General features: G+C 44.2%; 1 protein-coding gene across 4 annotated transcripts in view; it reads right to left on the reverse strand.

Moving 5' to 3' along the window:
• The window catches only part of BRF1 (BRF1 RNA polymerase III transcription initiation factor subunit), a 178,306-nt gene that overhangs the window by 50,183 nt on the left and 113,885 nt on the right, over nt 1–14,238 (reverse strand). The gene's annotated exons all lie outside the window — the stretch shown is intronic.

The raw sequence follows: 14,238 nt of genomic DNA on the forward strand, positions 1-14,238 counted from the left end.
ATATCTAATCAAGACTAGACAAGCGATGACCTAACCAGTTTACTTGCAGAAAAAACGAAAACAATTAAGTTTCAACAATCTGCAATAAGAAATTAAAACCGAAATGGTGCAGAACAGCTTGGCACCTTCATGATTCCTGCTCCCCAGTCCTGGGGATGTGCCTCCCCACAAACCAAGACCTTTGAATGGTTTGATTCCCCAGTCTGGTGCTTTCTCGCGGAGCAGAGCTCCCGAGCAGCGCGGCACTGGACCGGCGGAGGGGGAAGGCAGCTGCAGCTTTTTGATCCAACGGCAGGTTATGGCTACACAGAGCCTCGAGGAGTACCAAATGGTGAAGACAAGCAAAGGTAGGAATTACGAGCATTCCCAGAAGATACAAACGATGCTCTGCTTGGCGAAACTCAGGAGTTTAAACCAGTTGCCTGAAGTAGGTGAAATCACAGGGCCAGGAATCCACCAAAACACCTGGTTAGGAATGAAGGCTGTGCTTCCTGGGGTGGTGCAAAGGCTCTGGCTGCTCAGCTCAACAGACATTTACCGGTATCGGACACCAAGCGCTTACAAATGTCTTTTCAAAATCCACCTTAACAACCAACAGAAAGTTTTAAACTTTCCATACCAAGTCACATGCGAAATGGGTTTCACCCCAAAGAAAATGTCCCGTCACAAGGAACAGCATAATACTGTGCTTTGATTCTTTTTTCTGAGATTTTTCTCATAAACATAATATCAACTTTACCAATTCAGATAATGTGATGCTAGTATGACTGAAAGGGCCTTAAGGAACATTTCTCATTGCCGTTACATTTAGAAACTAACTGTACTTTAGTCCCAGGCACCAGATTTACTTTACAACCTTTTTCCCCCCAAATACTTTAGAGGTGTAAAAGATCTTATAATAACTATATCATTGTTCAGTACACGTGCTTTTCTTCTGGTCCGATCTCTGTATAGTGCAGTAAGAGCAGAACTTTCCACACCAGGGCCACCAGTTCCTCGTGCAGGCACCCCGCTACCAGGCAGGCGGGGATGCCACCCAAGGACATGGCAAAGCACGCTCTGGCTCGAGGCTGGAGAGGAAAAGCGAGGTGACAAGATACATCCCGGTGGTTTGCTGCCTCTTTAATATCACTCACTGGAATTTTTTTAGCAAATCGTAATCATGCAAAGTGCAGAGAGGAATCGCCGTATGCCGCATCACCCACGGGAGTCCAGGGTATTCTGCAAAACAGCACTACACATCTCTCCTGCTGGAACCGAGATATAAATTTCCAGGGAGAAAAATGCTTAAATATCCACCAAGGAAAGGAGTAAATGCTGTAGTCTAGTGTCTGAGATGACTTCCCAGGAGACTGTCCACCTGGACCCAAGAAACGTTTCATGACACAAAATAAAATAGCTCGACACCAGAGCGTAAAAGTGTGCCCAGGCCAGAATAACCTGTCTCCTAGGTTGGAAGGAGTTTGTGCAGAAATGGGACTCGAACTGGGTCTCCCATTTTCTGGGTAAGCACTTTAACCACTGAGCTGTAGGAAAGAAGGGGGCACGGTCTCCCCCTTCTTTATGTTATCTGCCTTTTGTTTCCTCAAGTTATTTTGGGGAAAAAAACCAACTTTCAACTTGGTTTATCTGAGCAAAGAGAGGAGTCTTTGTTTTTTTTCATATTCATTGCACCGGATAAACTAAGATATCAGCTTGGAATTAGGGACAAAGAAAAAGGGAGCCAACCTCAAAAACCACTAGGAAGTTCTGAAAATTGCGGGCTGAAAATCAAAATTTGGAAGTGATGACAGAACTGTTCTGGACTCAAGTCACTGCTCAACTTTACATAAAATTCTGCGCATCCCAAAATTATTTGTTGCAAAAACCGCCACAGCATCTTAAGAACAATAAAAATACCCACTGAAGTCAAGCTGGCACTGCTTTTATTCATCATTAAACACCTCGCTCCTCCTATACCCTGCTATATTTTTGGATCAGAGGTTTAAAATTTAATATGTCACAGTACAGTAGGTGTCTGTTCCCTTATACAGTCCTAATATGCCAGACTGAAAACGATGTAATTTCAGGCACCATGAACAATTTCACATGTCATTTTAAATATAACTTGTTACTGAATTAGGTGCCAGTTTTTCTCATTGGATCAATTAGCAACGGGGACGGAAAACTCATTCTCCAACTGGTAAATTGCAGAGAAGAATCCAGAAGCAAGTTACACATAATAAGCATTTCTTAGACCCCATAACGGCAGTAGAGGGAGTAATTGCAGGATATCCCTCTGCCTGCAAGTCGTCCTTTTTCCTGCCAAGGCGATAGGCATTCATTAAATGCAAGGGGTTTTTCAGAAGAGAAGGTGCCTTCAAATCCCTAGTTTAACACTTTCACTGAGAAAAAAATACATGCTTTGTTACAGAATTCCAATTCAAAACACAAGACATCCATTTTGATCTGAAAATTTCCACGGCAATCGTTTCCAACATGAGTAGACCCTACCAGCCATAAATATCCGTCTGCTCGATGTTATACGGCTCACTCCAGGGCACAGAAAGTAAACCCCTTGCTTTTTTATATACCAGAAAGATCTTCCCAGCTGCTAAACTTTTCAAAACAATTCTAAATGATCGTTTTCTCTCTTATTAAAAGGGTCGAAATGAAATGTTCAACGAAATAAAAACACAGATGTGGCCAACATCTGGTCCAACCTCTTAAAAGCTTATTTAAAAGCAGTAGCATCACGTGGCACAGCTCTTAGACATCGTGGATTTCTTCTGTTAAGAAAAACAACCACTTTACTGCAGGGCACAGGCAAAAAATAAGTTGGGCGTTAAAAACAACAAACCCACCCCCTGCCCCAATCCAGTTCTTAAATGCAAGTACCGTCAGGAAGAGCATAGAGCAAGGCAGCGAGGAGCAGCCTACTCCATCCTCACCTAATGTCCGCGTAGCACACGGAGGAGGACGGGCACTTCTAGAGCTTCCCATCAAGGTCCCCAATCAACTACATTCATGCCACTTAAAAATCATCATTCACCCAGCCAGCTCCCCCAATGTTTAAAAATAAAAACCCCTAAAAGTCCTTTCTTTACAGCCTTTTAACGTCTTTCCAACAGACTCTAGTAGACGCGAGGGCTACAATCAGACACTGGGGATTAGGTTTGTAGACCTATAGGATTATTTACTGTACTTGTCATTACTAAATGCACGCTAAACCCTCTTTTAACACACCGTCTCCCCCTCTCCCTACCTCTGTGCAGCTAGTTAAATGTATACATAGCACACTATTATGGGGATTTATCACAGAAGAATCATTCCAGCTGCTATATTTTAAACTCCACATTTTTAAAAACAGCCATGTGAAGAATGTGTTTTTCTGTTTCTATTACAGGAGGCAGCACTATTTATTGCTCTGCCCAGATAAGAGGATTTCCTTACAGACAGAAATGGAGGCTGAACACTTCCCAGGAAATCCTCCGGAGCAGATATAATAGAAGGCACTTGGTGCTCTGGTCCCACGCAGCAAATAGACCCTCTGCCGCACCGTTTCGCAGCAGTCAAAGAGCTGAAAGAGTTTAAACAAAGAACCCTTCCACCTATTCAGCAGAAAACCAGACACTAAGCCCCCCCAGCATTTAAGAAATACTTCGAGGCTAGAGTACGACAAAATCTGAAAATAGTTGGGAGCTTTTTCACTACAAAAATCCTTAAGCAACAAACCAAACGACGTGAGCCCAGGGCATCAGAAATACTGGGATTGATTGTTGCTCTCCAGGGAGGGATTAAAAACAACGGGAGCCACAGAAAGCTCCCGCAGATCATCGGAGGAACCCGACGGGACAGAAATGCTTTTGCAGCTAAATCTGATGAGCGGTGCCAGTGCCACTTTGGGAGCTGCAAGGAGCACGAAGGGAAGGCGGTAGCTTAGTGTCAAAAAAGGCAATGCACAACCGCACCAGAATATAATTGATTAGCTGATCAGAGGGGACAAGAACCCATCTGGAGGGGAAGATAACTGATTTACCAAGGGGCGTGAAGAGAACAGTCATTAAGCGTGGGTAACTGGGAGGGGAGCGGCAGCGGCACAGGGCAGACAAAGTGCCATAGCAATCAGGTAGGGAAGAGAAATGGATGTGAAAATGCTGCAGCAGCAGCAGCGCGGCACGAAGTGCGGCGTACGAGGATCAACGGGGGTGCAAATGAACTCGCGGCGCATCAAGGTGTGCGCAGAGTCTGCAGGGCCGTAGGAGCGGGGTACGCTGCGAGTTTTATTACTATGGGGCTAGGAGCCTCGGAGCAGGCTGGGAGGTTATCTTTCTTGGCAGTTTTAAGCTGTCGCCGATCTCATTGCTCTGGATAAGGCGCCTCTTTGTGCAATCCCAGCTGGCCCCGCCGTGCCCCCAGCCCACAGCACGCACCCCACGGCTGCCAAGGGCTCTGGTTCCCCCCCGGTCACTTTTGGCAATGTCATCATGCGCCGTCATAACAGAAGTATGCCACAAAAACAAAATGTAAGGACAGAGCAAAATTAATTGCAGTTACTGACGAAATAAGGTCACAAAACGCATGATGTGGATGCTCGTATTTAAGTGAAAACGTTCTTTATTTTATTGTACCTGAAGCCACCTTGAAAATTACAGTCTACTCCTTCATAGTGCCAATTTGACACCAGGATTTAGGTCTGACGGCGTACGGAGCACACGAGGCCACGCATACAGCATAAAGATAAATGAAGTCTGTCACTTTATTATTTCCTTCTGCCAAGGCAAGGTTAAGGGGTCCTCTCCAGCCGAAGCCAAGTTTCCAGCCTGCTAGCTCCTTCAGAGAAAGCAAACACACCGCACCACGCAGAGTGAGGCCCCTTCTTCCCAGAAACGTTTGTTCCTGCCGACGAGGGATGGCAGGAGGCATTGCTGGCCGGCGCCGGGCTGCCCGGCAGCACCAGGACACACAGCCCTGGCACTGCAGAGTGCCCGCCGGCCGGCTCCTCACACTTGCACTGTAAGTGTAGAGGCAAAGCCCAACAGGGTGCAAACGGAGGGCAAAGAGGGAAAAGTCTCGATCGAATAAAAACAAAAAAATTCCACCTATCTGCTACATACCCTACTATGGCAAGCGTGAGAAAGCGGCTGTACAAGGTAAGCCTGTCCAAAAGCGGGGATGTACGAGCTCATTAGCTCTTTCGCATCTGCTGAAAACAGGACCTTCTCACAGAGCGAGGAGGAACAAGGAGGAACAAGAAGCAAAGAGGAGCTGGTTTGCTGTCACTGCATCGGGCTCATCCATGTCGCTGTAGGCAGAAGGAGGTTTTTCTACAAGATTTGGCCTTAACCTGGCACAGAACTACAAACTCATCTTTATTAAGTGCCTGCATCTCTATTTCCTCACACTGAGACTCAAGCTCCGGGTGTTACATCTGTCCTGCAGCGGCTGACTAACATCCGACAGCCTTCCTGCATTAGCCGCCTTCGTACGGCGGTCGCAGAACAATTATCCCATCACAGGAACAGAATTTCAAATTTGTGTGCTTAATGATATATGGGAATGAATTATGAGAAAAGCTCTTCCTACAGTCAGTCATCTCTCACAGAACTTTTATTAGATACCGAACATATTTTTTATAAATTACATTTCAATTTTAAAAAAAAAAAAAAAAAAAAGAAAAAAAGAAAAAAACCACACCAACCCTGCTGCTTTTCTGGCAGCACATCCACACTGAAACAAATGCTATTGTTTCACCTCGCAGCCCACGGAGTATCTAACCAAACCGCACCCACACATTTTATATCCAGTTAAAGGTTATGCCACTAGCCTAACAGACATGGAAATTTGTTAACTTAAACACTAATTCATCAGAAAAACTGCTAATTACTCCATTCTTTCCAGAAATCCCCCTGCAATATATATGTTTTTTAAAGCAGGTAGTACAAAAATAGACCAGCAATAAAAAATGCTATTCTCATTCTGAAGATTTTTCTTTAGAGGTAAGCTCGTGCTTATTGAACTACATAGCAATATAAAAAGGCCCTTAAGAAAAAATCCGTTCAACCTCCCAAAATAAATACAGCTGAAAGTTAAGCTTTTGAAATGAAGAACATCTTGACACTGTCCTCAAAACCAGCAGCAGATGTTCCTCTTCTGGAATAACGTTCATGTCCCCCCCAACACCTTTTGAAAATAATGAAAAAGAGCATAATTTGCGCAACCTACTTGATGCAACCCATCGTTCTTTTTTAAGCTCGCAACCCTGCTGCAATGACCAAGTGCTCAGAGGACGGCTGTTCTCAACAATACGGCAGAAGCTATTTTTTGCTGATCAAACCAGTAACCATCTGTCACGGTCCACTCGGTGGACTCGTGATGGTTCATTTGCTACAATCTCGAAAGTGCAAAATTAAGGTGACCAACACCAAAGGGGGTAGCAATAATCACACAGTAAAACTTTATTGTATTGCCTGTGAAGAGGCACGCGATAGTTAGAGATGGGTGAAAAGAAAGGAGAAAAGTAAAGTTAAGTTTAGAGAGAGGAGAAAGAGAAGTTATAGCTACCACCGCTGATCTCAAGACGTCCTAACGGTCCCGGGTCCAGCTAATGCTGCGTCGTCGATCGTCGTGGTCCTTGGTGGGGAAGCTTCACATTTCCGTTGTTCAGAAGTCATCTTTTATGCTTAGTAACACACCTTGCTCCACCTCTGCCTCAGGAGTCTCTGCCCTTCTCGAGCGAGGCTATCACGCAGGCGCAGGGTCAGTGTCCGAGGCGTGGTAAGTCTTGGAGGCGGGTAGCCTTCGACCAGGAGGTGTGTTTTGGTATTATAATGAAGCAAAGTTTGTCTAAAGTTCATGATTTCTTCATGGATGGTATGGCAACAGTTGCAATCCATCCTTTTTGACAGTAGCTATGCGGTTATCTCTAACGGCTCTAGCCAGGTACCTTCCAGGAGCCTTGTACCGCACGTTCCGTTCTTGGGATCGGCCGCGGCGCTCCAAACAGGCCGTTGTCAGGTAACGTACTGTTCACGTTCCTGATGACAATGTTGAGACAATACTGATTTTCTGACCGACTCCTACACCACCAACGATCAACTTGACAAATATTCACCTGGAAACATAGTAATTAGCTACCACGAATGCCATTTTTCAGCTCCAAAGCCCAGAAATGGTACGAGCTTCCATGCACAGACACAAGTCTTCTCCAACTCGTGACTTGTGCGTCTAGCAACGCCAAGACTGATCACAGCGCGCCTGCCAAAGGTGCATCACACTCACATCCCAGCGCTCGCCCACATATTCACCCCCTCCTGCCTGAGCAGTTATGAACTTTTTTAAAAATGGAGACTATAAAGAGAGATTTCCCCTACTTATTGTTCTTTTCCGTCTGATCACCAATTCCCTGCTGTATTTTCCTCCTTTGCCTTTTATGCTGTTCTTGGCATGTTTTCTCTCCTTTCCCTTCCCTCACCCTTCCTTCTTTTTGGTGCCTTCTGGCCTCTATTTTCTGCATTTTTTTTTTAAATCTCTGCAGGGGTATCCAACAGTAACAGTTTATATAAAGGGAGAGGCCAGGCAGAAGAACCCACCAGCATCTTAATCAGTTACCCTCTCCAAACCCCACAAGTGCAAAGCACCGCCGTATCTCTTGCAGAGGACGAGGGCTGTACAATGCCCCGGAGAGCCGACAGCAAAGGCAGCCGGGCTCAGATCAGTCTCCAGCTCACTTTCTCCGTGTTGCCAGACCACTATGTAAAACAGCAAGAGCACTTTACACCCGAGCCAGCCATAAAGGGAACAGCTGGTTTAATGTTTCAGTGCTGAAGCATCATTTCTGCAACTGCAGCTCGCAGGTTAAGTAGCCAGGTCTTGCTGTGGGAGCTAAATGCTCTGCTGTCCATCCCTGCAAGCCCAGGATCCTTGCCTGGCCAGCGCTCAGCCACCCCAGCAGAAGGACATATGTTTTACTAAGAAGTAAATCTACTCCTCTAACGTGCCACACTCCCCGCACCAAATAGAACGAGACAGGGAGCTCTGCACTACTGAGAACTTGAAAGCAAATCCTAGAATTTTGCTTGGATTATTTTTATCTGTATTTTTTTTAACCATGAATCAATTTCTGTTCCACCAGGAAGAAATTTAAATATATACGGCCATATATACACACACAGTTTTTAAGCTACAAAGGCACAGGAAAAATTTGAGGAGACTTGCAATACAACATTTTAAGGCTAATTTGACTGATCAGAACTCAAAAGCAAAGCTAACTTATTTTCCTAGGACATCACTGAAAAGTCACAGTTGCCTCAAATGATGGCCCAAAAATTAGGGCAATTTTCCTTTAGCAGAAGTAGAAATGGTTGAACTGTCACAAGGAAGTGCAAACCAGAGCTCAGCCTAACTCCGACACATCTTTTGCCACATCAGAGTTACCACACTTGCCTTTGCACTCCCACCCAACAACTCCCCACCTCCGGAACAGACACACTGGCCAGCGCTGGGCATCCAAAGGCCACAGACTCACATCCACATTAACCTGGCCTGTGTCAGCTCTCCCATTAAAGAAGCAGTCTTCCTCTTGTTCCCAGCACTGTGGTCTGGACCAAAGAGCTGCTCCAGGTTAAAATTAGCCTAGCAAAGTAACTCACCCAGACGAGTGAGAAAGAGGAACAAGTTGAACTTCCCACTTATAATTTTCTTATCATCACCCTTACCTTCTCTCAGCAAAGGTGGGCTAACTCCTACCCCCTCCTTTGAGGTTCAGAGTTCGTCTATGGTAGATCCGATGACAAGCTCAGCGCCAGCCACCAGAAACCACCCAGACTGCAGAAATGCTTCAGTACGCAATTATTAGTATTAAGACAACATCACAATATAGCATATTAAATTATATACCGGAGTCTTTATTTAGAGAAAAAAAATCAATTTGTCTCCTGGCCATTTACCGTGCTATCTGGGCAGGCTGAATGGTGAGAAGCTGTTTACTGAAAGAAAATTATGAGGTAAGAAATTTCTCACTTTGTTACCCAGCTTCTTCCTTCCTTCATTGCTAATGAGAAATGGCAAGCAGGGAATTACAGAGATGGAGAGAGAAAAGAGAAGGTAAAAGTTTATTATTATTATTATTTATTATTACTATAATAGAGTAACTGGCAAAAGCAGAAGCTCCCCTGCAAGAAGCAAAAGCTTTGTAAACAAAGCAGTTAGGTGGGAACCTGGCCCAAAGGAAGAAGCCTCTGCGGTGGCTGGGGGCTGGATTCACAGCAGCTACCAGGCAGTGTTTTATGCCACCAGGACTATCAGAGGCATGGGGCAGAGAGAGATCACACATGTAAGATCCTGACTCTGGTTCAGTGACCAGGACCACCAGTTGGAGTTACAAACCTGGAAGCAGCAGACATGGGTTTGAATTCTTAAAAGGTGGCAGCTACAGAAATGCAGATCCATTTAAGAGCGTCAGTCCATTATGCAACAGATGGCCACAGCCAGGACAGACCATGCTTTTAAATAAAAATCATGGAGGTTGCGCTGTTTCTTGTTAGATGAAGTGCTATCTTTTTGTCTCTGACCAGACCTAATGGCTGAGAAACAGGTAGGTGGTAAAGTACTTCTCTGTGTTGCTCTGGACCCAAACAGAGCTCTCATAGGAGCCCTGCCCCTGGGACCATTCAGGCAGCTATATGAAGCATATAAGGACCTCTGCAGTCCAAAGTATAGGCGTTGCCTGGGTGGCTGCAGGTGACAGCGGAGCATGGCAAGCTCGCTTGGTCATCCGGCCGAACTGCGGCACAGTCCTGCTGCAGACAGCACATGTACTGCAGCAGACTCCTCGAGAGGACATGCATGTGTTCCCTCCTCCTCTCCCCAGATGTTTTAGGGACTGCAGCGAACCTTTTCCCAGATGCGCAGTAGACAGTGCTGAAGGCTTTTAACATTTTGCCTGCAGCAGCTCTGAGGCCCCAATGCCTTGGCATTTGGATAGACTGAACCGTAAGCACAGCGTAATTAGCATGTGTACTCCATATGCTTGAGATCCATCATTACAGCGCTGGAATGCCCTTCGACACCACAACTTTCCAAAAGAAGAAAGTTGTGGAGAAGTTCCTGGAGAATAATTTGTGTTATTCTCCAGGAACAGTGGAAAAAGGCACTTCCGTGCACAGGAGGTTTCGGTGGATCTGGAGAAATAACCTTTTCCCAACAAAGCCCAGCAGCATGATTCACCTATAAATAATGGAGCTGGTTTCAAAGCCAGCCTTTCAAGCTAATGGCTATCAGAAAGGCCAGCCATATGCTTGTACAACCTGTCATTCTGATTAATCTCAACATCTGACTTGTATATAAAGTTTATATAGTAACAGGACTATATTTAATATGTCATTTTAGCTAGGTTACGTACTGCTGATTCTACAGTTTCTCACCCATCTGCCAGTCTTCTCCAGGTTACAGGCACACAAAGGACCCTGTTTAAAAGTTGATTAGATGCAGAATGGAGCAAAGACTTTGGAAAGATTTTAGTAAGTCTCAAAAACCAGGTAGATTGGTAAGACGTTTCAAAGAGAGCACAGGAAAAGATAAGGTCTCACATCCACATGGAATTAATTCTTTATTTAAATATATTAGGCCTCTACTTAACACGGTATTGCAGAGGCAAGAAGAAAGTCACAGATCATGGCTCAGTCTCACATACACTAAAAGGATTCATGGCTCTTTCTGCCGTGCTCCCATTTTATTTTACAGCATATGGCATAGTATCAAAGTTGTTCTTCTTTAATTAACTGAATAACGATGCTTTCCCATGAGGCTTAATCTAAGTTCACCATAACATACTGTATTATGGCACCAATTCTCAGAAACATGACTACATGTCCGCAGCCTATTTGGAGAGAGGGATGTGCATTTCACGTACCAATTCATTTAAACACATTCAGCATTACATGCAATATTGATTTCTCTGAAATCAGGAAAGTTTATTTTGAATTAACTAAACCAAAGTTATCTTCTGAAAGTAAGCTCTGGATAACTTTTTACTATTTCATTACTAATATGAACCTACTGTCAAGACCTACTGGCCCTTCCTATGGAGTAGACATTTATTTATATTTTATTTATTTCTTTTACTTTAGATAAGACAAGGATGGACTGCTCTTTATGTTAGTTTTAACTAAGTAAACTCTCTCCACAGCAGACTTAAGCATCATTAACTGTGCATTGAAATAAGCCTGGGATAATGGGCTGACAGAATGGACCGATGAGGGAAGAGCTAGCAAGGTACACAGACAAAAGCCCTGTCTCCTGAAAGAGTTAAGATTTTGAATCTTACTAGCAAGATAAAGCAGAGAATACTAAAGTCCAGACAAAACACTCCCATGCAATCACACCATCAAAATCAACATCAAAATCTTTAAATGCTAAAATAAAGCCAAGCAAAGGAACGTTACCGTCAACAACTGCCAACTGAAATGAATGATCTGGGTTGAAAGCGTTTGCTGACGTAGCTACAAGTTGCCACAAAGACTTGAGGGCTGTGGCAGCAAACTGGGCTGTGGAATAGCTCCTCACCTCCTGCTGAGACGAACCAGGCACGGGGACCTCAACTCTGCCATCGCCCCCAGGACCAAGGGGACGAAGCTGGAGCTATGCCACTCGGGAGCATTCTGGGAGCAGGACCAACTGCACCCCTCACTCTGAACTGGGCGTCGTGGACCCAAGATAAGGCCGAGTCACTATTTCTGGCAGCAACGGCAGAGAACCCATGACTTTTGGCATTTGCCCAGAAGAGGTTTGCAAGTTGATGAAAGCACCTTATAGCTAGGACACCACTGACAGGCAGCCAGCGCGGCTGTGCCAAGGCATCCATGCCCACCGGCATCACCCTGGGAAAATCCAACACAGGAGTAGAGGAGGCCGTGCCGGAGGCTGTGGGTGCAGGGATCCCAATGTCTGCATCCACAAAAGTTTAATTCTTAAGGTGTTTCTCAGCTGCTTCCAAGAGACCATTCCATCACTGCGGTGACACTGTGATCAACCAGCTTGACTGACCGAAATGGCTGCGCATCTAGCAGCCATAAAAACTTGCAGACTATGTTATTCCACATTTTGCCCAAAAGAAGAGGACAGATTTAACAATACAAAGTCATCTAAATCACAGCCTTAATTGTACTGGCACTTCAAAAAAAAGAAAGGAAACAACAACAACAATTTCAGGCTTTCATGTTATTTTTAGACACTACATTCTTCTCCATATTGTAGTAAAATTAAAAGTAGAAATCTTTGGATGCAGCAAGGAGAATGAGGAAGCTTGCCAAATTTTGGGGAATCAACAATTAATATAATAGCAATTAATTCAGAAGAGTAACTACACAACACTGCAGGGTTCCCTGTGTATTCTGTCCCACTGATTGCTTAAAAAATTTGTTAGGAAAAGAAAGAAAATAAAAATGTTCTTTGTTTATTTTTTTTCTAAATTACCGGCATCACAAGCTCATGCTGGTATTTGAAAGTCAGTCTGGGCTCTCCCTAGTTATACATCCTTATTATCATAAACATTCCACAATTGGAAATTACTTTTTGTGATGCTTACGCCAAAAAGAAAATAGCTGTATTGCATCTGCAGAACCAAAAGTAGTAAAATGTAATAAACATTCATCTTTGTCAGTGGTTCTGCAAACCAATCTGTTTGGCACGTATGTGCCATTTTTACACAGTTGCTTTATTACTACATAATTATTGATGGATCAGCCAAGTGCTCTCTCAAGGAAGACGGTTCTTAAAAACGACCTTGTTAAAAGTTTAAGTGTAAACCTTACGATAAAAAACAGCAGCTAGATTTCATCTGATATAAACTTTTAAAGAGGGGGGAAAAAAATTGGAGGGACAATTTCAAGAAATGCTATGTTTGAGGCAGGCATGAAATTGAAGCAGACAAGAAACTTTAATGTGATAGAAAAAAAGAATTGGGGACATCTGTACCGAGAATAAGTTGTAAGTAGCAGGAGGAATTATCAATCTAGCGATGTGCCAGCTCTCTGCATTTCAATCGCTTCACAAGCCATACCATAAAAATTGCTTGCAATGAAAGGAGTATGAAGAATTCCTAGATTTTATTGCTCCCAGTGATATTCTACCCAGTTTGTGTGTGTACACCGATTGTATCCTTTCAAGTACAACACTGTTTCGTATTAGTACCTGTTTAAATTACTTGCCCACAAACATCGTTCCACGTTCAAAATGCCTCACTATTAAAATTTCTGTTTCAGTCAAAGTACTTTAAGAGTTTTTATCAAGCTTTCAAAGGCAAGAAAGTTTCATGTGAGCTTTCTGAAAGTTGAGACAAAGCAATAAACTTTTAAATTTAAAGAAGGCTTTTTCAGGAGAGAATTCAGCGTACCTTTTTGAATTCCCTCCCCACCTTGTTAAACCAAACTTCTTCATTGCTCACAGATTTTTAAGTGTTGCATTTCTGGAGCTGAACTTCAAGATCAACCTTACTCCCAGTACAAAGACCCTGCATATAAAATTAACTCGGGCAACAGCATCTCTGAAATTGCCCATTCCAGTTCACTGATGGATTGTAAAACCCTTCCAGCACTGATATCTCAGCACAAGCACGAACGCCACTCTCAGCCTCTAAAATACATGTTCTTTGCTGCCGCAGTGACACGGTCCGAAGCGCTCCTCCAACCCCAGCTGAACTGGGGGAGCTGGTTTCTGCCGTCATTGACTCACCCCCGTGCCCCTTCCCGCCTGCTGCTGTGCCGGCCAAGGCGTCACTCCCTAATACACATCTGTCAAAATGACCCTGTTATTAAAAACGGCTGCACGAACCTGTGACATTTTTGACAGACCCAGGTGAGGGAGGCAACTACACATGCAGTAACGCCAGCAGATAGGAGGAGGATGAGCCAGTAAAGCGAGACACTTAACCTCGGCCAGCAGCACTCGCAATGTCACATCCCGACACACACGCTCCACGTTAAAACCGGAGGCCAAATTCAACCAGTGTAAAACAGGGATTTTATCTTTGCTCTTGGGGAAGAACTTAGCCCAGGAGCTTTGTGTTAGTTCTGCAGCAGCTACAGAGCCATGAGGCATGGTGGTAGCATGGAAAGCAGGAGTCCCACTAAGTGCAAAAACTCTGGCTTGAAGTGCAAAGAGAGACTTTAGGGAAAAGCAACTTCCCACTGAAGTATGTTTTATTTAATGAAAAACTTTGACAGAATACAATACCACCACCGGTGAAACAATTTCATGTTG

Source organism: Harpia harpyja, chromosome 3 (assembly GCF_026419915.1).
Source record: "Harpia harpyja isolate bHarHar1 chromosome 3, bHarHar1 primary haplotype, whole genome shotgun sequence".
NCBI lineage: Eukaryota > Metazoa > Chordata > Aves > Accipitriformes > Accipitridae > Harpia > Harpia harpyja.